At 56.1% G+C, this 20,698-nt stretch overlaps 1 protein-coding gene across 3 annotated transcripts in view; it reads right to left on the bottom strand.

Moving 5' to 3' along the window:
* The window catches only part of LOC102462785 (phospholipid-transporting ATPase ID), a 117,232-nt gene extending 98,556 nt beyond the window's left edge, over positions 1-18,676 (bottom strand). The window contains exon 1 of one of the 3 annotated variants that reach the window (XM_075932841.1): positions 18,384-18,676. The gene's annotated coding sequence lies outside the window, so the exon portion shown is untranslated. Of the gene's footprint in view, positions 1-3,590; positions 3,761-3,863; positions 4,642-18,383 lie in introns of those variants that run through there. The other 2 variants (XM_075932840.1, XM_075932842.1) reach the window with 2 other exon arrangements.
* Positions 18,677-20,698: the final 2,022 nt, after the last annotated feature.

Here is a 20,698-nt window from a genome sequence, read left to right as displayed (position 1 = left end):
ACTCGATGACCTCTTGAGGTCCCTTCCAGTCCTATTATTCTATGATTTTCTATAGTGTTAAATGAGGAATTACTGTATGCATAACTCAATATTCTTATTCAATATTCATATTCATACTCAAGATATGCTTTATGCAAAACAAAGCAAGTAAACTAGCATTCAAGAGCTTGAAACCTCCCGAATGTGTATATTCTATTTGTGTGATTGTTCCATTCTTGTAGGTGAAGTTAGAAATATGAAATGGAAACTTGTTATATTAATCTCAGGCTTCTAGCAAAAGCTATTTGTGGCACTTAAGGAATATAATGGCCCGGTGCTCAAGACAAGAATCTGTGAATCGTCTTGTTGATAATCGCACATCATCATCTAACCAAACAATGAAGGTGCCAATGGTTCTTGATGTCTGTGTAGTATCTGGTGTTAGTCCTCTTTCTTTCCTAGGGCAAACTAATGGCTCTTATCAGCCTCTTTTAACTATTTAGTCTTTAAGGTGCTACTAGACTGTTTGTTTGGGTTTTTTTTGTTTCGTTTTTCCTGTTACAGACTAACTAGGCTATCCCTTTGAAACTTATCTACCCAATGTCCTCTTTCACCCCCCCCCCTTCCCTTATTTATTCTTGGTTCTGGACCTCCAATACTCCAGTCATCTGAAGAAGCGAGCTGTGTGAAGCGTGCAGCGGCCGGTGGGCAGAAGCAGCCGGGGCGCGGAGGGAGCCATCTCGGGCTGGCATACAGAGCCAGGGCTTCCCTAGGCGGCTGCCAGGGTCAAAGGCCAAACGTTTCCAACGTGGGTGCCTAAGGCTGGACACCAGAGGCCCCGTTCAGACACTTGGTTGGCCGAGGCTGCTGAGAGCCGGGATGGCCACGGAAGCCCACGGGCAGGACGGGTTCTCAGCACTGCTGAGCTGGGATGGCAGCTTGGGGAGATGGGTGACTATTTCGAGGCGTCTCCGCTTCCCCGTGCGCTTGACGGGTTTTGCCGATGGCTCTCAGGAACCGAGCGAGCAGGACTGCCTGGGACTCCCCGTGTTGGCATGCAACCACCTTTTCTAGACAATGGCAACTAGGCAATAGCCACAAGCTCTCATGATTTAGCGCAGGGGTGGGGAACCTCAGGCTGGGGGGCTGGATGCGGCCCCCAAGGCTCAGGGCCTCTCCCCAACATTGGGGAGCCCCTGTGGGTGCTCCAGCCCTGCTGTTGCCTTCCTGGGGACTGGTGTGCCCCAGGTATACTAGCCTGCCCCCCCAGGCACTGGTGGGTGAGGAGAATGTGGGGAGGGTCTTTTTGCTGCTCAGCCGGGGGCCACAGCGAGGGATGTTTTCCTGCTTCTCACTCGTGTGCGGCCCCCGGCTGATTTTGCTGCAGGTCAGCGGCTCCTGACCCAGGCAAGTTCCCCAGCCCTGCTTTAACGGGAAATGAATCCTCCAGAGACAGGGTGAAATACACAGTCGCAGCACAAAGCCCATGACGGCCACTCTCCCTGCTGCAAGGGTCAGCACCTCCAGTCTCGGGACAACGCCCATTGCCCTAAGGTTTCCTGCGTGGTTCAGGTTTCCCTTTCGTTCGTAGTCAGAGCTGCCCTGCATCCCAGGAGCGACCCAAGGCCCTTTGCCCCCCTCCCCACGGTGCACATCCCGGCCAGTGCTGCGCCCGATCTGGGAAAGCCTCAGCTGGTAATTGGTCCCGGCTAAGCTCATGCTGAGACGGACGCCTGCCCTGATCAGACGCCTCGCCCGGAGCCAAGGCCTTGAGATACGGCCGCCCGGCCTTGCAGCCCTGCATCCCGACGCCAGCACTGCTCGCGAAGGACACGCCAGCAGCGGGGGCCTCAGAGAAACTTCTACGCGTATGAAGCTTGCCCAGAATTCTCCTCGCTCTCCCCACTGCTCAGTCTCTTGCAGGGAAATCTAACCGGTACCGGATTTAATACACGAACTAACGCTGCGTTCACAACACGGACCGGTAAAGGAGAAAATGCAAAAACCGGGCTGAAACATTCCACATTCCAGCCACAGTCTAGTCCCCCCCAGTCCAGTGTGTGAGCCCCTCACAATCCTCACAGGCTCTCCAGGACGTGGCTCTCCCCTTGCACAGGCAGGGAAGCAGGGAGAGAAGAGACCAAGCGTCTCGCCTTTGGTCACATGGGAAGTTTGTGGCAAAAATGGAGAATTAAATCCGGACCTTCTGAGCCTCAGGCTAGCGACCCAACGACTGGCCCTCCCTTGCCGAGGCCGGGTTCAGTCTGGAATAGAGCCCAGGTGATGAATTCTGCTCGTAGGGCTCTTGCTGGAAGTAGCGACCCAACCTGAGCACTAGTCGCACCCACTGGCACCTTGAAATATTTCCTGGAAGCCCAACGAGTTTTCCTCGGAATAAAAAAGCTGGCAGCCAGACAGCTCTGCTGAGGCTCCGAGAGGGGCCAGCCCCTTCAGCGGTTATGTTTTGAGGAGCACTTCGCAGCCGAAGGTTTTCACTGATCCCTTCTAGCGGGGGACTCTCCTCCGGCCTCGCACGAGCCGTGGGACTAACCGGACTCCCTGTGAGAGACAGGCCTCTCGCACCGCTCTCCGCTTGTGTGAGCTAGAGCAGACCTTAGCCTGGAGGTGAAAGACCTTCACTGCTAGAAATCTGAACCTTCTCTCCAGGCTGCATTGGCCTCGCTTCGGCTGCCAGCCTTTGCAGACGTTAGACCCTCCCTGGGCGGTGCGGGAGGGTAGATCTAGGGCAGGCAAGCCCCCAGTCCCACCCCTTCTGCCCAAGCCCCCAGCACCACGGGCGGTGGGGTGGCACACGGCCCCAGCCTTAGCCCTAAGGGGAGGGAAGAAGGCGTGTGACCCCAGACCACCGGCGAGGGCGCACGGCCCCAGGGCTCCGGGGAGGGAGGGTACTAGGGGCAGCAATGCTCCGCCCCCGGTGGCATTCTGGGGGCAGAGCGTGGGCGGGGCCATGCCTGGCGGTTTGGGAAGGCAGAGCCCTCCCCCGCCCTAGCTACCCGCCACCCCCGAGACTCCTCTGCATGCCTATATCTGGCCACAGTAAAATGCATTTGGATTGCTCGCGCCCCGTTTCCCAAGTGCTCCGGAAGGCCCCATCGCAGAGCTGCTCCTTGGGCAGCCCCGGTCTTCATCCGGAACAACGTTATGCTTTCTTCCAAGTCGTGGATAAACGCGTTAATTAGCAGAGGGCCCGGAACCAATCCCCGAGGGAGACCACGAGAAACACACCCATTGCCTGATGATTCCCCTGTGCATTATTACATGTTGAGACCCGTCAGTCAGACATTTTCTAATCCATTGAGTGGGGACTATATTAATTTTGCAAGGTTATTTTTTAATCAAAATGTCAAGCGGTATCAAGGAAACTCATAAAACCGTATCCACATGAAAAGGGCTAGAGCCCGACAGGGTGCCAAGGTAATCGCTGGGAAAAGGAGTCAGTCGCTTATCTGTCACGGTTTAAAGTAACGACCACAAATCAACCATCAGTTTTCATATAAAATACTCCCCAAAGTGGCGCGCTGGGAAAGCAGTACTGATCTGCACGGGACGCAGGAGGCCGAGCTAGCGATAGTTTTCACGTTACTTCTTACCAGCTGTGGAAAGGGGAGCTTGCAGAAAAAAGCAATCGGCGTTTTCCTCCCTCTGCAACGATTCAAAGAGCAGCAGAGTTTCCCCAAATAGTCTGAAATCCCACAGACCTCGGCTGACTCCACCCAGACATTCTGCTAATTTAGTCATAAGCCTCCCCCCAGAACCAATCCATTTTGGCCAGACTTGGCAAAGCTGCCAGGTCTGAGAACACAAACTCTCCCCAGCTGAAGCGGACAGAAAAACAGAGCAGGGAGAAGAGAATTAAATCTTACCCTTGAAGGCTTTTACAAGTCCCAGTACCGGCTGCTGCCCTCCATAGCACTCGGCTATACGCCTCTCTTCTCATTATACGCGGCTTCCTCCCCTCCCTAGGCCAAGTACAACTTCTCAGATTCTTACACACACGGGACGTGCATCTAAGAAAGCCAAGTTGCTTTAAACTGGGAAGCAAACCCGAGAGGCTTGTCTCGGAAGCTGAAATCCACGGCAGACCCGCTTTGCTCTGTGGTGAGTTGGTGACTAAATTTACTCTTAGTTCCTTACACTGACTTCACAGACCGGACTTGGCGGCTTGCCACATTCTTCTGTCTGTTTTCCCCTCCTGTTTCCTGTAGATAGGGAAAGTGCATTTGCCTCCTTTTAAAAAAGTAAAAAAATAAAACTAAAACTGCCGGTCACACCGTGCTGTGCCGCACCGGACTGGCCAGCCTGGACTGTAGGCACCGTGGCGGCTCTTGCTGCCTGTCCCATGCTAGGGGGAAGGTTTTAAAAAGGGAAACGAAATGGCAGAGAAAAAGAAAACACTTTGAAAAGGGGGAAGCAAAAGGAGGAACTTCTGGTGGGATCCGTTTCCGAGCGCCGGAGCCTGCTCTGTCTCTATCCCACATTCACTTAGCTCTCCTAGGCACAGGGAGCTACCGACCCAGAATTACACCCAGGGCCCTTCTCATCCCGTCTCCCACAGCCACAATAACTGATGCTACAGAGGTAGGTGCAAGAAACCACACAGACGACGTCACAACCAAAGTGCGGGGTTTCCTCCTAACTCCGAGGCTTAGCGGCTGGCCTCCCTCACAGAGCACGAGAGCGGGTGTTCCTCTAGAATCTTACTCCAACGCCCTCTCTGGTCTGAGACACGCTGCCAAGATCCTCTTCCTCGCCCGTCCCCCCACGCCCCGCCTGTCTGCCCAGCCTCCAGGGGATCACGTAAGGTCCTGACTCCCAAGGCCCTTCACAAAGCAGCCCCCATCCGCTGTCCCCCGTCACGCCAGCCTCCTGCACTGAGGCCAGCCTGGGCGGCCACGTGCCCACATCTCCCACAGCCGCCTTTGGGCTTCCTGCCACACTGCCCCCTGCGCTCGGTCAACGCAGGCGGGAGGCCACTGTGCCAGCGTCACGGCCAGTCCTGCACAGCGCCTGCAAGACAGGAGCACGGCCGGATGCGGGAGTGCTGTGGGAGAAGCCCGTTCATTTAAAAACCAAGGCCTGTCTCTGTTGTTGCTCCCGCTGCCTCCCCTCTGCCCCCAACCCGGCCGGCTGTCTGTCTGTCTGTCTCCCGAGGAGGGATTCTTGGGGCCGGGCGGTGAGTCCCTCTCTCCTGGACACTAGCACGTGCCCTGGGGGTGGGGCTGGAAAACAGCGACGTGAACCCGTGGGTCCCTAAGAGCTGCCCAGGGGCTGCTGTGGGAAGAGCCTAGCAGTGAAATTGGGGTTTACTAAGCCCACGCCTGCCAGTCACAGGAGGAGCCACCAAAGACCCTGCATGCAGCAGACCTGGCGCCAGTCCGCAGGTGACAGGGACGGGGTGGAGGTAGGGCGTGTGGAGTACCGCTCCATCCCTGCAAGGAGCCCTCCAAGCACACGGCCTGCCCCGCTCATCCCAAGGTCAGTCTCGAAGGTGGGGCAGACAAGAGGCTGCCAGAGGGCCAGATCCGGCTCGCCAAGCCAACAGATCCGGCCCGCAGCCGCCCCGCCGGAACCCTTAGGCAGAGAGCAGCTCACACTTTAAAAAGCCAGTTGCTCTCTGTTCCAGACGGACAGGGAAGGAGAAGGAAGACTTCTCAGGCTGTTTCCCTCCCCCGCCCCACGCGCAAAATCTCTTAGCTGCCATTGGCCAATCTCTTAGTTTCCGGTTAATAGGGGTACGTCTACACTAGCCCCCTAGTTCGAACTAGGGAGGCTAATGTAGGCATTCCAAGTTGCAAATGAAGCCCGGGATTTAAATATCCCAGAATTCATTTGCATGTTCCCGTGCGCCGCCATTTTTAAATGTCCCTTAGTCCGAACTCTGTGCCCGCGGCTACACGCGGCTACACGCGGCTACACGCGGCACGGAGTAGGTAGTTCGAATTAGGATCTCTACTTCAAACTACCGTTACTCCTCGTGGAATGAGGTGTACCAGTAGTTCGAATTAGAGATCCTAATTCGAACTACCTACTCTGTGCCGCGTGTAGCCGCGGGCACAGAGTTCGGACTAAGGGACATTTAAAAATGGCGGCGCATGGGAAGATGCAAATGAAGCCCGGGATATTTAAATCCCGGGCTTCATTTGCAACTTGGAATGCCTACATTAGCCTCCCTAGTTCGAACTAGGGGGCTAGTGTAGACAGACCCTAGGAGCTGAGAGTTTTTGCTGGGAGCAGGGGCAGTATAGGAATCCTTCTCTCTTCCTCCTCGACTCCCCTCTCCCTCTGCCTCCTTCTCATGCCCAGGGCAAAGCCACATGGAGCAGCAAGCAGCCTGTGGCAGACAGTCTGCCTCACGTTTCTGCTGGTAAGCACCTCCCAGCCAGAGCCTGCTTCTGGCACCCCAAGCCTCTGCCCCCTCCACATATCAAACCCTCTGCCCCCTCCTGCACCCAACCCCTCCCCCCCAATCTCCTGCCCCAGATCACAGTCCTCTCCTATCCTAGGTCACATCCTCAAACCCTGCATCCTAGTCCTCCCTCCTAAACTCCCTCCCAGACCCCAGTTTCCCTCCTGCACCTCAAACCCTTCTCCCAAGCTCCCTTCTGCACCCAGCCTCCATCCCCCGCCCTGGAATTCCCCCACTAACGTCCTGGAAGAGTGCATCCCTCGACCATTTCCCAAAATCTTGGAGTGGCCCCTCTGTCAAAAATTATTGCCCACCCCTACTCTAAGATGTCGTGGGGTGGGGCAAGAGGGGACAGCTTCCCCCCATACTGCCCCGCAGAGAACCAGTGCAAACAGCCAGTCGAGGACACGGCCGGCGGGACGGCTGTCCAGGGGAGTCAGCTCAGCCGCACGCAGCATTGCCTGCTGCTGCACGCGCCGTGTGACCAGGGGTTCTCCGGCCTTCCCACCACCACCCATTTCTCCCGCTTCTACCATCGCTCCCCGCGGGCCTCTCTCCCGGGGCCTGGCCTTCTTTGTGAACGTTGCCGTCTTCGCTAACGACCTGTCATCACGGGACTCACCCGCGCTCGGCTGCGGCTTTCTGCTCCCCTCGGCTGTACCGGAAAGGGGCCAGCGGGGAGCAGCAGCCACGAGTCGAGGCGTGGAACAGCCCCCGGATGAGAGAGATGAAACAAACCGGCCAGGAGAAGAGACGACTAAGAGGGATCTGACTGAAGTCTGTAAAACAACGTTTGGGGGAGGAAAGGACATGAGCACAGCCAGACCGGGTCAGAGCAAAGGCCCATCCGGCCCAGCGTCCTGTCTGCCGACAGTGGCCTGTGCCAGGTGCCCCAGAGGGAGGGAACAGAACCGGGAATCATTGAGTGATCCCTCTGGTTGCCCATTCCCAGCCCCTGACAAAAGCACACAGGGAAGTGCTGTTTGCTCCTCATGGCACAGGGACTAGGGCTGGCCAGGTGAAAGTAATAGGCAGCAGGTTTAAAACTAACTAAAGGAAGTATTCACACCACACACAATCAACCTGTGGAACTCCTTGCTGGAGGATGTTGTAAAGGCCAAGACTCAAACTAGGTTAAAAAAAAAAGAACTAGAGGACAGGCCCATCAGTGGCTATTAGCCAGGATGGACAGGAATGGCGTCCCTCGCCACTGGGAATGGGAGACAGGGGAGGGATCACTTGCTGATTATCTGTCCTGTCCGTTCCCTCTGGGGCAGCCGACATTAGCCACTTTCAGAGGACAGGACGCTGGGCTGGCTGGACCTCTGGGCTGACCCGGTCTGGCCGTTCTGGTAACCCCTCTTGCCAGCTTTGTTGCTTGCGTCACTGGGGAGAGCCTGTCTCCCTTTAGACAGAAGCAGCTCTAACCTTTGTGGCTTGGAGCCGTGAGGCCACGTGGCCTGGCCTGCTCCGCCGACCAGACCCCACAGGACGGGCAGGGGGGAGAATTCCGTTTTGTAAACTTCGTTTCTCCCGTTACTCTTTGGCCTCGGGCTTCGCCGGGGCCACTCGCCGGCGCGTCTGGAGGGGTGGGGCGGCCCAGCATTCCCTCAGCACCAGCCGGCCACGTGTACCAGGAGGTCCCATCGCGGCTGGGAGCCTCTGCTCACTGGCCAGTCACGTTCATCTGCTCAGGCACAGCGCTGACAGCACCGACACCTGACGCGGTCTGGTCCGGGCACACAACACAGGCAACAGCAGCTCCCCCCACGCCCTGCCCAGGGGCCTTAGCCCTGATCGGAACGAGCTCTCTCCATGGCAAGAAGGGAGCTCAGGCTCTCCCCTCGCCAGGGAGCCATTCGCCAGGCCACAGTAGCCACCTCCAGGCCTTGGCTGCTAACCACAGCCAGAGCGTCCAGTCTGAGGGGCTGACATAAGCGCAGCCTATTTCTGTCCTGGCTTGGGAACACCGGCTCCCCCCAGTCGGTTTCTCACTGCTCGGCGAGCCGCCCTCGCGCACAGGACTGACGTCCAGCCCCACGCAGCCGGTGCTGGTTTTCACAAGAGAGCCCCAGGTGAGACTCAACACCCTTCAGCCAGGCGGCCCTGCCTCTAGTCGGCCCCCCAGCTAGAACAGACTCCAGCCAAGCCGCCTGCTCAGCCTTTGCCGCCCACCTTTGCCCGCTCTCCTCGGAGGAGCTCTGCTAGGCTGTCCACCGCCCAGCCACTGCAGTCTCCCCTGGGCGCCCGGGTCACGGTGCTTTATCAGCCATTGTGAGGGCGCGTCGGGGTCCCGCCCTGCACCCCGTCCGCAGCCAGAGGGGACTCTGGGGGGCCCCCACCCTGCACCCCGTCCGCAGCCAGAGGGGACTCTGGGGGGCCCCCACCCTGCACCCCGTCCGCAGCCAGAGGGGACTCTGGGGGGCCCCCACCCTGCACCCCGTCCGCAGCCAGAGGGGACTCTGGGGGGCCCCCGCTCTGCACCCCGTCCACAGCCAGAGGGGACTCTGGGGGCCCCCTGCCCTGCACCCCATCCGCAGCCAGAGGGGACTCTGGGGGCCCCCGCCCTGCACCCCGTCCGCAGCCAGAGGGGACTCTGGGGGCCCCCGCCCTGCACCCCGTCCGCAGCCAGAGGGGACTCTGGGGGCCCCCGCCCTGCACCCCGTCCGCAGCCAGAGGGGACTCTGGGGGCCCCCGCCCTGCCCCCCGTCCGCAGCCAGAGGGGCTCCCAGCCAGGCCGCAGAACAGAAGGTTTGTTGCTTCTCCGAGATCCAGCGCAGCGCAGGCTCCACGTTGCCACAGGGGCCAGGGCAGAGCCTGGTCCTCCTGGGGGGAGGGGTTCATGGGCCCCTGGATCCCCCGTCCTGGACTTAGTCTGCTCCCTTCATGTTTCCCTCCGCCAAGCCTGCCCCAGCCCCCAGCAACTCGTCCCTCCGCCCCCAGGCAGCCCCGCCCCTGGCTCGGTTCGGATTCCACCCCCAGCCCGGGTGTCAGGCGGCTGGGCCATGCCCACGTGCCCCCCTCAGGGCCCATCCCCCACTGGGTCCTACACACACACACACACACACACACACACACACACACACACACACACGATGTCTCTGCAGACTGACAGTTCCCTGGGCTCCACTTCCACCTCCTCTGCCCTGCAGGCTCCTCACAGAGCCCCCGCCAATGCCAACGCGGGATTTCAGACCGTGCCGCTGCAGCCTCTACGGCTCCTCTTCTGGCCTTGCTGACCAGGCCCGAGGGCTCTGAGGAAGGAGGAGGTGGTGTTCACAACCGTCCCAGCCCCTCCCGCGTCTGCCACTCAGCACGTCCACCCTCCAGGGGTGTCTGACAGGAGACCTGCAGCGGAGTGTCCAGAGGGATTCATGTTCCTCTCCAACGTGTGCATCACAATTCCACGCAAAGCGCCAGTGCGTCTGCATCGCCTCTGCCCTGGGCCAGACCCCCGCGTTCTCCAGGGGGACCCTTCAGCAGTCCCCTGCCTCGTCTGCTCTCGGAGGCATCCCGAGGAGGCCAATTTTATAGCCCCCGACGGCTGCTTGTTACTGGAGGGGGATCAAATGCCAACACCCCCACGAGGTCAAGTCTGCTGCTCAGGTAGTCATGCTGGGTTCCCCAAGGAGGACCAGATGGCCCATCTCAGCAGGTGTGACGTTCTACCCGCAGCGCCCCCCCACACTCCTTCTGGGAGGCGGAAGACGACTGTGACGGATTAGTCTAGCACTAAAGACTGTGCCGGGGTTGCTTCCTGACCTAGCAGATCTCTAGCTCTCCAAGCTCGGAGCTTCGTGGCAGAGGATCGTTGCCAAAAGGATCCGTGAGAAACGCCCGTTGCCTACCGCCTGGTGCACCTGGACGGTGCATTACAGAAGGGTTAACATGACCTTGCTTTGAAACATCAGGCCCTGGATGATCCAGAGGCAGGATGCTGGAGTTAATCTCCCGAGGGCTGAGCCAGCACGGGAAAGACTAAGCACCCAGTGGGCACCGGTAGCAGCACCCGCTTGTCCAGTGGCTTCCCTAAGTGACACGTCCCCACGTTTTCAGCAGCCGTTTCTATTCCACTGGGCACAGAACAACCTGCCCAGTAAAGAGGAGCTACCAGTCAGCACCGCTCAGCCCGTGCTGCCCACAGGCCGTTCCAGGGCCCGAGAGATCCCAGAGCAGCAGCCAGCTTGGCATTCACGCCGCTAGAGATCGGTTGCTGTTCGACCCGGCTCTGTCCTTTGGACCCCAGGTGCTGGAGGGAAAACCTACAGCTTCCTAGTTGCTAAAGCCAACGACAGAGGGACACCTCATTCTCATACAGTTCAGTGTGCAAACACTGAATTCCCGGTGGTGTGAACAGGAGTTTGGTGCACAAATTCATCTGCAGCAGCGTGAGAAAACCAGCCCTCAGCATTGTGCCTTCGGACAGTGGCAGGCGATTGCAGCAGGACACGATGCTCTCCCAGAAGTGCTCCGGGGGCAATCAGGAAAGCCGAGCCTGCAGGGGAACACAGCGGCGGTTTCACAGACTAGTTCAGTGACCCATCCGGAGACGCTCGTAGATCAACACATACGGCCTCCCTCCAGGTGCCTGCGGGATTCCTACAGCTTGGAATTTCAGGCTGACCGCAGCCACGTGGCACACTGGTGCGCCCGCCTGGGAACGTGTGGGCAGGCTGCCTGGGTGCACCTTGGCGTTAACCCCGCTGAAACGACGGCGCAGGGCTGGCTCCATGCACACACGTGTATTGTCCTTCCAACGCTCCCGAGGGGGGATCCAAGCGGGTTTGAGAAACATTTCTTCCGCTCAGAATTGCTTGGGATGCCCGGAATAGCTGCTGGGGCTCCGAGGATGGCAGGAGAGTGAACCCTAATGGTTATTGCTGGTTGGGTCCCACGTGAGGTCATCGAATCCACTCCGCGGCTGCTTGTTGTTGCAGGAGTGTAACCGCTCTAGACCGTTTCCAGGAAGTGACCGTCCCTCAGCAGCTGAAAGATTTAGTGACGGAGTCACCGTCTCCCCAGCCCATCCTAACAGTGCAACAGGTTTTCCTATGTTGTGTCCGTTTGGGTCTGATTGCAGGTCATGCTTCCCGTCTTGTCTTTGCAACAGAACAATTCTGGGGGAGAGGGGAGAACCCGCTATAACAATCTGGCTTTTCTATGTGCTAGGTCTGAACCAAAGCCGCCTTCTGCAGCCAGACTGAAGAGCAGCAGCCGTTCCAGTCAGGCCTGGAGTCACATCCTCACAGTTCCAGCTGAATTGTATTAGGAAGTGCCACACCCGGCTGTGAGGAGGGACTTTGCCCCGATCGCTCCCTCACTGTCACTGGATAAAGAGCCAGATCTCAAGATGGGTAAAGAAAACTGAAGTCACCCGATTGTGTCTGGCCAGAAACTGCTTCTCCATAGAGGATGTTGTGGAATCCTCACCCTATGACACTTTCCTATTGTTCGACTGTGCGAGCTCTGTCTGGTGTGTAACTGTGTCTGTCTGCTGCATAATTAATGTTGCTAGGTGTAAATCAGTTAAGGTGGTGGGGGATGATGGGTTAGGTCATTTTGTTATGATTGGTTTGTAAAATTATACTAAAATAATTGGTTACGGCCTAGCTAAGCAAGACTCAGGTTTCATTATATAAACTGGGGTTCAAGAAGGAGATGATGAAGAAGATCAGAAGTAACAGAAAGAAGAAAAGGCTGGAAGAGGACCAGGAGGAGGAGGGGGAAGACCTGGAAAAGAAGAACTCACCTCTGAGACACAGCCTAAGACCAGAGAGACTGATATTGCCTGGCCAACAGGGAAGTCTGCCTGCCTTTATCAGGATTGGTGAGCACGACACTGTGCTTAGCATGTGCATTCTTGTTTGGGAACTGTCAACAAATAAAGGAGAAGGATATTACTGTGTGAGGCTCTTTCAGTGGCAAAAGATCCTGCAACCTGCAGGAAGTTACACCCTGAGCCCTAGGAATTGGGTAAGGGTGGGTGTGTAAATTCACAGGGTTGCACCTTGAGCCCTAGAAACGGGGTAAAGGTGTGTGTCCCTACAGCGTGGAAGGGAGAGAGAAATTTGTGCGGGTAACATCACCACACGTATCTGTAGGTCCAGCATCAAGGAAGAAAAGAAATTCCTTTGGGATGGAGATCAGGAAAATGAGTTTGCATAGAAGGCCTATAAACGGAGAAGCAGTCTCACCGCTTTGGTCATTAAAAGATAGATGGGAGAAGCCCTGGGAAAGGCTCGTGCGTGTACAGCTAAGCATGCGCCCAAGTGTTTCCTGGTCAGGGTCTGAGAGTATAAACCCGTGACAGACAGGAGGGGTTGTCACGTTACTGGATCTTGAGGGGAGCAGCCAGATCACTGATGCACCCATAGGTGGGGGTGTTGGCCCCAAAAATGGTATAGAAGAGGGCCATGTGAGGTATTGAATAGAAGCTACTGTCTGATAATCCTATGTACGCTGTTCCTGTGTTTGTATAATGTCTGTGTGTGCAATTATGAGCATGTACTTGTATGGATACTGAAGATTTCCCTGCATGTAGTTGAGCATTGGGCAGGGCCGGGCCTATGGACATGCTAATTACTGAGGCCCTTTGGGACAATGGCTCTCAATGGGCCAAGGACACACCCAAAGAATGGGGTTTGTCACCTGAGAGCAGCCAGCAGGGAACACAGAGATTGGCCTCTGGCCAGGTGACCTGCTATGACCAGGAAGGGACCAGGAAGGAGGGATAAATAGGCCATGTGGTCAATGCCATCTGGTTCTCAGCTCAGCACTTCATCCCAGAGGCAGCAGTGCAGGGATCGACAAGCCAGGAAGAGCTGTGGACCCATCCTGATCGTAGGATGTGCACCAAGAACTTTTAAACCAGCAGCTGTAACATCTCTGCTAGAGCCTGCATCGAGGACTGGGAGATTCGGTGCATGTAACGTACTATTCTTTAACAACCTCACTCTCATGCTTTTCTTTCTTGTGATAATAAACCTTTAGATATAGATTCTAAAGGATTGGCCCAGCGTGATTTGTGGGTAAGGTCCAGAGGGTAAATTGACCAGGGATCTGTGGCTGGTTTCTTGGAACCGGACAGAACTTGTTCGGGGTAGGTGGGATTGGGTGCTAGGACCCCCCACCTGTGTATGAGGCCTGGGGCCATCTGGGGCGCGGATATTGCTGGGGTGTCGGAGGGGTTTTGCTCGTGAGGCTTCAGGCAGGTTGCTGAAGTGCTCTATGGGACTGGTTTGTGGCCTGTTTGGAGAGGTCACCAGTCTGGGGGCTGTAAGGAGCCCCGAAGTCGAGCAATTCGCCCTGAGCGGACGCCCTCAGCTGGGCCCAGCTGGGCCCGGTCTGTCACAGGGGTGCTCAGCACCCGGTGACTGAAGGGTTAACTCAGGTAGCTAAGCAGGGGAGTTGGCAGGAAAGCCAATGGGAAAGGCGGGTGAAATGTGAATTGTGCAGAGATACCGGGCTGCTTCTTCCTTCAGGCGAGTTCTACCTTAAGGGCTGGAGGGAGCAAGATGTCGTACTCACAATGACCATGCCTCCAAGCAATACTGGGCATGGGCATGAACTGGGCCTCCAAGAATGGACCAGCACAAATCATGAGTAGCGAGAGGAATGTAGGTTAGTCACGATCAGGGGATTTCTCTGTGTTTTGGCTGTTTGCGTAAGCGTTTGTGTGTGAAATCCACGTGCTCTCCCCCGCTTCACTATCTAAGCTGTACCCGGAGAGACTATGTTCTGTGTTTTAATTTGTTTCTCTCAGTTGCTCTGTTATGCCTAGCAACCAAGTCAGCTTTATTAAGGATACCTGGTTGATTTTTGTTAATAAAATCATCTTTGTAAGGTGACGATTTGATGCGTGTGCCCTAGAAGGTAACAAGAGGTCTGTGTGCGCCTGCCTAGCCTGGAAGGTCAGCTATCAAAGCAAGTTTTTCTGAGTTTTCTTTATTCCAGCTCTCCGGTGGCAAAAGAGCTTGGGGTACCCCGGGGAAGGAATTCAAGAGTTTCTTCCTAGTTTTCAGGGTTTTTTTTTTTAATCACTTGATGGTGTCAGCCTGTCTTCCAGGGCCAGTGCATCTGTGACTCTGGGGAGGTTTTTTGTAAGCTGAACCTTTGAGAAAGGTATTTAAGGTTTTTTGTGGGCCCCTCCTTCTGCACTTGGAGTGCCAGAGTGGGGAGAAGCCCTGCCAACCCCCTAGGGCACTGCCAGCACAAAGGGGCGCCGACGTGCGTGGGGCAGAGGGCTGCTGTTGTAATAGGACAGAGGAGGAGAAAGAGGGCGAGGATACAGGAAGGAACAACCCTTCCTCAGATAGGCTGTTTATCTCCAAAGTCGTGACTGGGGCCGCCTGCATGGTGTGAAAGGGAATCAATTCCCGGTCGCCTTTACACGCCCCAGCCTGCACTGGAATCCAACACTGAGCAACGGAGCATCTCATTTTCCCCTCAAGTAACCAGCTCCTTCGGGAGCTAGCAAAGCCGAGGCAGTTGTTTCCCCCATCTCAAGGGGGCCTGAGGCATCCTAGCCCAGCTCTGTGACCAGATTCCATCTGTGCTGTGCTGTATCCTGGAGAGGCAATAAACTTCCTCTATTCCACCGGCTGGTGCAGTCTGTTTGTGCCATTTCGGGGTGCAGGAGACGGGGGACCCCCAACGCGCCATCACACCTGGAATCTCGCCTAGCTCCCCAACCTGTCCGAGCTGCACGTGGCTAGTGGGCCTGATCACTGCACCCCGGTTTTACACCCCTGTCACTCCCGGCTCCCACTATGCACACGTCTCAGCCCGCTCTCACAGGTGCCGATGGCAAAGTGCCACTAACTTGCATTGAATCAAGGTGGAGCCTAAACCAGACATGCAAACCTAAACATGCCAAGAGCTACCCTCCCACAGAGCAGAGTGTGGGGCTTTGGTACGGCGTCCATCACCGCCCCCCGGTCTCCGTTCTCGCTGCCTCCGCCTGGGCAGCACAGAGGGACGCGGGTAACTTCAGACAGGAGATGCCAGAGGACATGGGAGAGGTAAAGATGCCAACACCGCAGGGCCGAAGCCGCACTACGCTAAGCCGCATTGCAGAGGCTAAGCAGTGTCCACACAGACTCTGGTCACCTGGTGACACGGAGAGTCGGGGTTCCTCCGATCCTGCAGCCCCGTAGCAGCAAGAACAGACTCAACCAGCCAGTAGAACAGAGAGGGGCTTATTGCTTCTCCAGGATACAGCACAGCACAGATGCGATGTGGCTACAGGAGTCAGGGCCAGGATGCCTCAGACCCCTTGAGATGGGATGCCTGGGCCCGTAGATTCCAGCCCCCTCCTTAGTCTGTCTCCTTCATGGTTCCAGCCCAAGACTGCCCCTTCCCCCACACACTCCCTTCCTTCCTTACCTCACTGCCCTCAACTGGTCTGACTGGTTGGGTCGGTGACCTAGGCAGCCCACCTGCTGGGCAGTGCTCAGACAGAGGCCCGGAGGGCTCATCCACAGCCCACAGCCCAAGCCCAGCAACCAGCGAGGAACTGACACCGCATCACAACATGTGGGTGAGTCAGTGGGAATCACACCTCACCGCACAGGGGGACCCCGGGTCACAGAGCAGACAGCCCCCCCCCCCCCCCCCCCCCCCCCGGCACAGCTGGGTAAGCAAACTAAGGGAGCAACATGTTAACTGGTTTCTTGTGCTCTGACCCGCGATGCAGAGACCTCCTCGAAGCCCCGTAACGGTGGCTGCCCCGAGCACGCCCCTGGTGACCCGAGGTCACTCTGCAGACACCCCGCCACCAGTCCGAACTCCAGATGCACACCGCCTTCGGGGGAGCAATTTATTGAGTCCTCAGGCTCACACTGGCCCTCAAGCGCCAACTCCAGTCCAGTCTCTCTCCCCAGCCCTCCTTGCAGGAGCTGGGCCCCTGCTCATGGTCTCGCCTCGGATTCAGCCACCACTCCCAGCCTTGGCCTGGCCCAACCTCACCCTCCCTGGGCTCCTCGGAAGGAGCTGTTCTCACCCTCGGAAGTTCCCTGGGTTTCCCCTTCTCCTGCAGCTCCCTGTGCTCCGATAGGGCGCACCCGCCTACCGTCCCGTGTCCCTCATCTTGCCCACCTGGAGAGGCGAGTTGAACTTGCCACCAGGGTTCCCTTCTGGGGACAATGAGAGAGCCTCAGAGCTGGGGTGAGACAGGGACGCAAGGGTCATCTAGTCTCACCCCCCGCCACAATGCAGGACTTGATGTGTCTAATCCATCCTGGACAGGTGACTAGCCAGCCCCCTTTGGAAAACCTTCCATGACTTCCCTAGTAGGACAACAGCACGGACTGCTGCTCTCAGAAGGGTTTCCTGAGAGTTAATCACAATCAACCTGTGGAACTCCTTGCCTGAGGAGGCTGTGAAGGCTAGGACTATAACAGAGTTTAAAAAAAGAGCTAGATAAATTCATGGAGGTTAGGTCCATTAGTGGCTATTAGCCAGGATGGGTAAGGAATGGTGTCCCCGGCCTCTGTGGGTCAGAGGGTGGAGATGGATGGCAGGAGAGAGATCGCTTGATCAAACCTGTTCCGTTCTCTCCCTCTGGGGCACCTGGCATTGGCCACTGTGGGCAGATAGGACACGGGGCTGGACGGACCTTTGGTCTGACCCGGTCTGGCCGCTCTTATGTTCTAACGGGAAGCAGCTGTGCTATAATGGACTTGCCTGACACCCTTTGGTCTCCCACGCGCATGCCCCGCGGCCGGTGCCCGGAGGATGTTTTCACCATTTCACCCGTATTCAGGCTCAGCGAACATATTCCCGGGCAAAGGCCTTGATCTACGTGCTACGGATCCGTGCGATAGTGCAGGAAACCTGTTGCCCCCGGCACAGAGCAGAGCGAAGGCTGCTGGCCCTAGACAAGCAAAACTCCCCGGGGCTTCTCGAGGGGCTCTTTCTGCCTGAGGACAGCTGGGTTGGGCCTAGGCATTCAAGACAAGAAAGGGACCATTACGGCCAGTTCTGTGGATTTCCTACACCCCGCCCCGCCCGCCAGGGAACGCCATCCAGCAACGTCTGCATCGTCGCTTCTTTGCAGCTGTTAAATAAGGAGCCTTCCCTGGCCAGCAGCTGGAGACCCTGCCGCAGGTGTGGGGAAGAGGCTCCGGCACTTGAATCTCAGCGCGGAGAGTGGCCAGAAAACCTTAGATGGCAGCCCGCCGAGAAAGCAAAAAAGTTCATCTCTGCAGCAAAAAAATAAGCAGCGAGTCCGTGGGAACCTTTCCATTGACTCCAACTGACTCTGCATCAGGCCTCACTGCATTCAGATTGGTCTGAGCACCCCGGCGGCAGCAGGCTCCCTGACCTGCAGGAGAGGTACAGCCCAGACCGCCAGCGACAGCCTCTCCCGTGGGAATGGCTCTCACGTACAGAAGCAGAAGGCACCAGCGTTATGAAGAGGAAAGTAGCCGAGCAGGAAGCTTTGCGAGCAGGGCTTCTCGCGGGACGACTGACATTTTGCTTCAGTAGCGTATAAAGCAGAATTCCCCAAATGGTGTTCCCAGAACCCCGGGGTTCCACGGGAAAATTCCATTACAACAACATTTTATGGTTTAAAAAATAATCACGAATATTGACGCGCGTGTGAATTTTACTGAAAACAATTTTCACGTGTGTGCGTGTCCCTGTGTAACCCCAGCTTAGCCAGAGAGGGGGACGATGCCACTACTCAGTGCTGCACACAGTCCGTCAGCGGTGCGATCGCCTGTTCTATACCCCCGTAAATCCCCGTCCTCACTCGCTCGCAATGTGATTTTGGTTTTAAATATGAGCAATTAAACTAAATGTCGATCTCACGACCTTGTTCAGCATTTGTTGTTTATTATCCTTACTTATTTGTGGTCTACTTTTGCTGCTCCATATTAGACTGTTATTAGGGGTTCTGCAAAATTCTGCCGAGTTTAAAAGGTTCCGTGGCCAAGTAAAATTGGGAAACACTGGTGTACAGGAAGGGACTTACCTGGCTGTTCTGTGTGTCTCTGTCCCCCCCTCAGTTGTTTGCCAAGACCAGCACCGTGTGGGTCAGTGCTACTGCTGCTTTTTAAAATCCCTAGACAAACAGACAGGTCAGAATGTCAGATTTCCCTCTGCCTCGGCCGACCGGGGACAGCGCTGGTTCCAGGGGCCGCAGGTGAGGCTGTGCCAGGACGTGCTGCGTGGGACACTCAGTCAAGAGCCGAAGCTGCAGAGAGAGCCCAAGCTGCCTGGCATAGTTCGCAAAGCCTACGAGACACACACCCCGAATGGCTCCCGGGTCTGTGGGTGGAACATGGCACTGCGTCGCACTGAGTAAATAAAAAGCAGTTGATCGTTGGACTGGTGGATGACATCAGGGATTAACGCCAGAGCCCCCGGAAGCAGGAGTCCGTGCCACATGCAAGAGACATGCTGCCTGAAAGAGAAACACACTCATGCACACAAATCGCCGCCAGGCCAGGGGAGAGCTCCGGTGCTCAGCCTTCTGCCATCGGCAGCCCGGTTCGGTTCCCAGCCACCGCATCCACGGAGAACTTGGAAAGCGAAACCACCCATCTTCCCCACCACGCCAGAGACTAAACCATTTGCTACATCTAGTGAGAGAGACATTGTGATTCCGCTCAGCCTCCGGGGTCAGGGGCCAGTATCTGTTGTAGACCTGGACAGTCTCCGCACAATGGGCCCCACGGTCCTGATAGAACTCAAACAAAAAGCAATTCCCAGGTCAGAGCGTCGGGCTGGCCCCTCCGTCTTGGGCAGGGCATGGATTCAAGGCTCCCTCTCCACAGGGAGACTCCACTGGGGTGGTGGCTGATGGCTGGCGAAGGAGCTCGGTTCAACGTGCCCAGCTGCTAGAGTGACGGGTGGCAGCACGGAACCGTAAGGCAGAAAACATTTTGTGTCTGAGCGCCACGCCCCAGCCTCCCCAGCTGTTAGCAGCACTAATGGGCAGGTATTCCCACCACCTTCTTTTGAGTCTGACAAGGATCAGGCTGTAAAAATGCTGGCATCACCCTCCGGACAGTTAGTGAGTGGAACAGTGCAGAATTAAAGGGGCAGTTCATGTTACAACTCACAGGCAGAATTCATTCTGATTTCACAGGCGGTAAGGAACAGAAAGAGGCTAGGGTTTTTTTTTTTTTATACAATCCAGCGACAACATCTGGATTCTACTCCCAGCTCTGCTACAGATGGAGCGTCACCTTGGGCAAGTCACTTCATCTCTCTGTGCTTTGGTTTTCTCATCTGTGAAATGGGATGAGGATCCTTTCCAAGGCCACGGGGTACGTGAGGAGAAACACATTAAAGGTGGCGGGGTGCTCCGTTACCATGATAATGGGAGTCAGATAAGCATCTGAGCTAGAGCCCTGACTCTCCCATGCCTTCAGAGGGCAAATAGTTGAAACGATAGGAAAGAGAATTGTCCGACACATACAGGTTGAACCCCTCTCATCCTGAGCTCTCTTATCCAGAAATATCCGTCACCCAGAAGGATTTGAGTGAGCCGGGTGTCTACTTCTCATGGGTGGGGCCGTCTCTTGCAGGCCCGTAAAGTTTGTTCACAGCCACCAGTCCTGGCTCTCAGTGTTCTGTGCTGTTCTTTAGCTCTAATTTACCCCTCAATGTCCTCTAAAAACCCAGTAAGCAGTGGCTGTGTCGGTAATACTGCTAGGAAATACTGACTGCCCATGGTCTGGAAAAATCTCATTCGGAACCAGTCTGGTCCTGAGGGTGCCAGATAAAAGAGGTTCAACCCATTATATGAACATAATTTGTTGGGGAAAGTCAACATGGTTTCTGTAAAGGAAAATCCTGCCTCACTAATCTACTAGAGTTCTTCAAGGGGGTCAACAAGCACGTGGACAAGGGGGGTCCAGTGGATCTAGTGCACTTAGATTTCCAGAAAGCCTTTGACAAGGTCCCTCACCAAAGGCTCTTAAGCAAAGAAAGTTGTCATGGGATAAGAGGGAAGGTCCTTCTGTGGATTGAGAACTGGTTAAAAGTCAGGAAACAAAGGGTAGGAATAAATGGTCGGTTTTCCGAGTGGAGAGAGGTACCTAGTGGGGTCCCCCAAGGGTCTGTCCTGGAACCCATCCTATTCAACTGATTTATAAATGATCTGGAGAAATGGGTAAACAGGGAGGTGGCAAAATGTGCCGATGATCCCAAACTGTTCAAGATAGTTAAGACCAAAGCAGACTGTGAAGAGCTTCAAAAAGATCTCGCCAAACTAAGTGATTGGGCAACAAAATGGCAGATGAATGTTAATATTGATAAATGCAAAGGAATGCACATTGG

This window comes from Pelodiscus sinensis, chromosome 6 (genome assembly GCF_049634645.1).
Source record: "Pelodiscus sinensis isolate JC-2024 chromosome 6, ASM4963464v1, whole genome shotgun sequence".
Classification (NCBI taxonomy): Eukaryota; Metazoa; Chordata; order Testudines; family Trionychidae; genus Pelodiscus; species Pelodiscus sinensis.
This window is presented reverse-complemented; position numbering and strand designations above follow the sequence as displayed.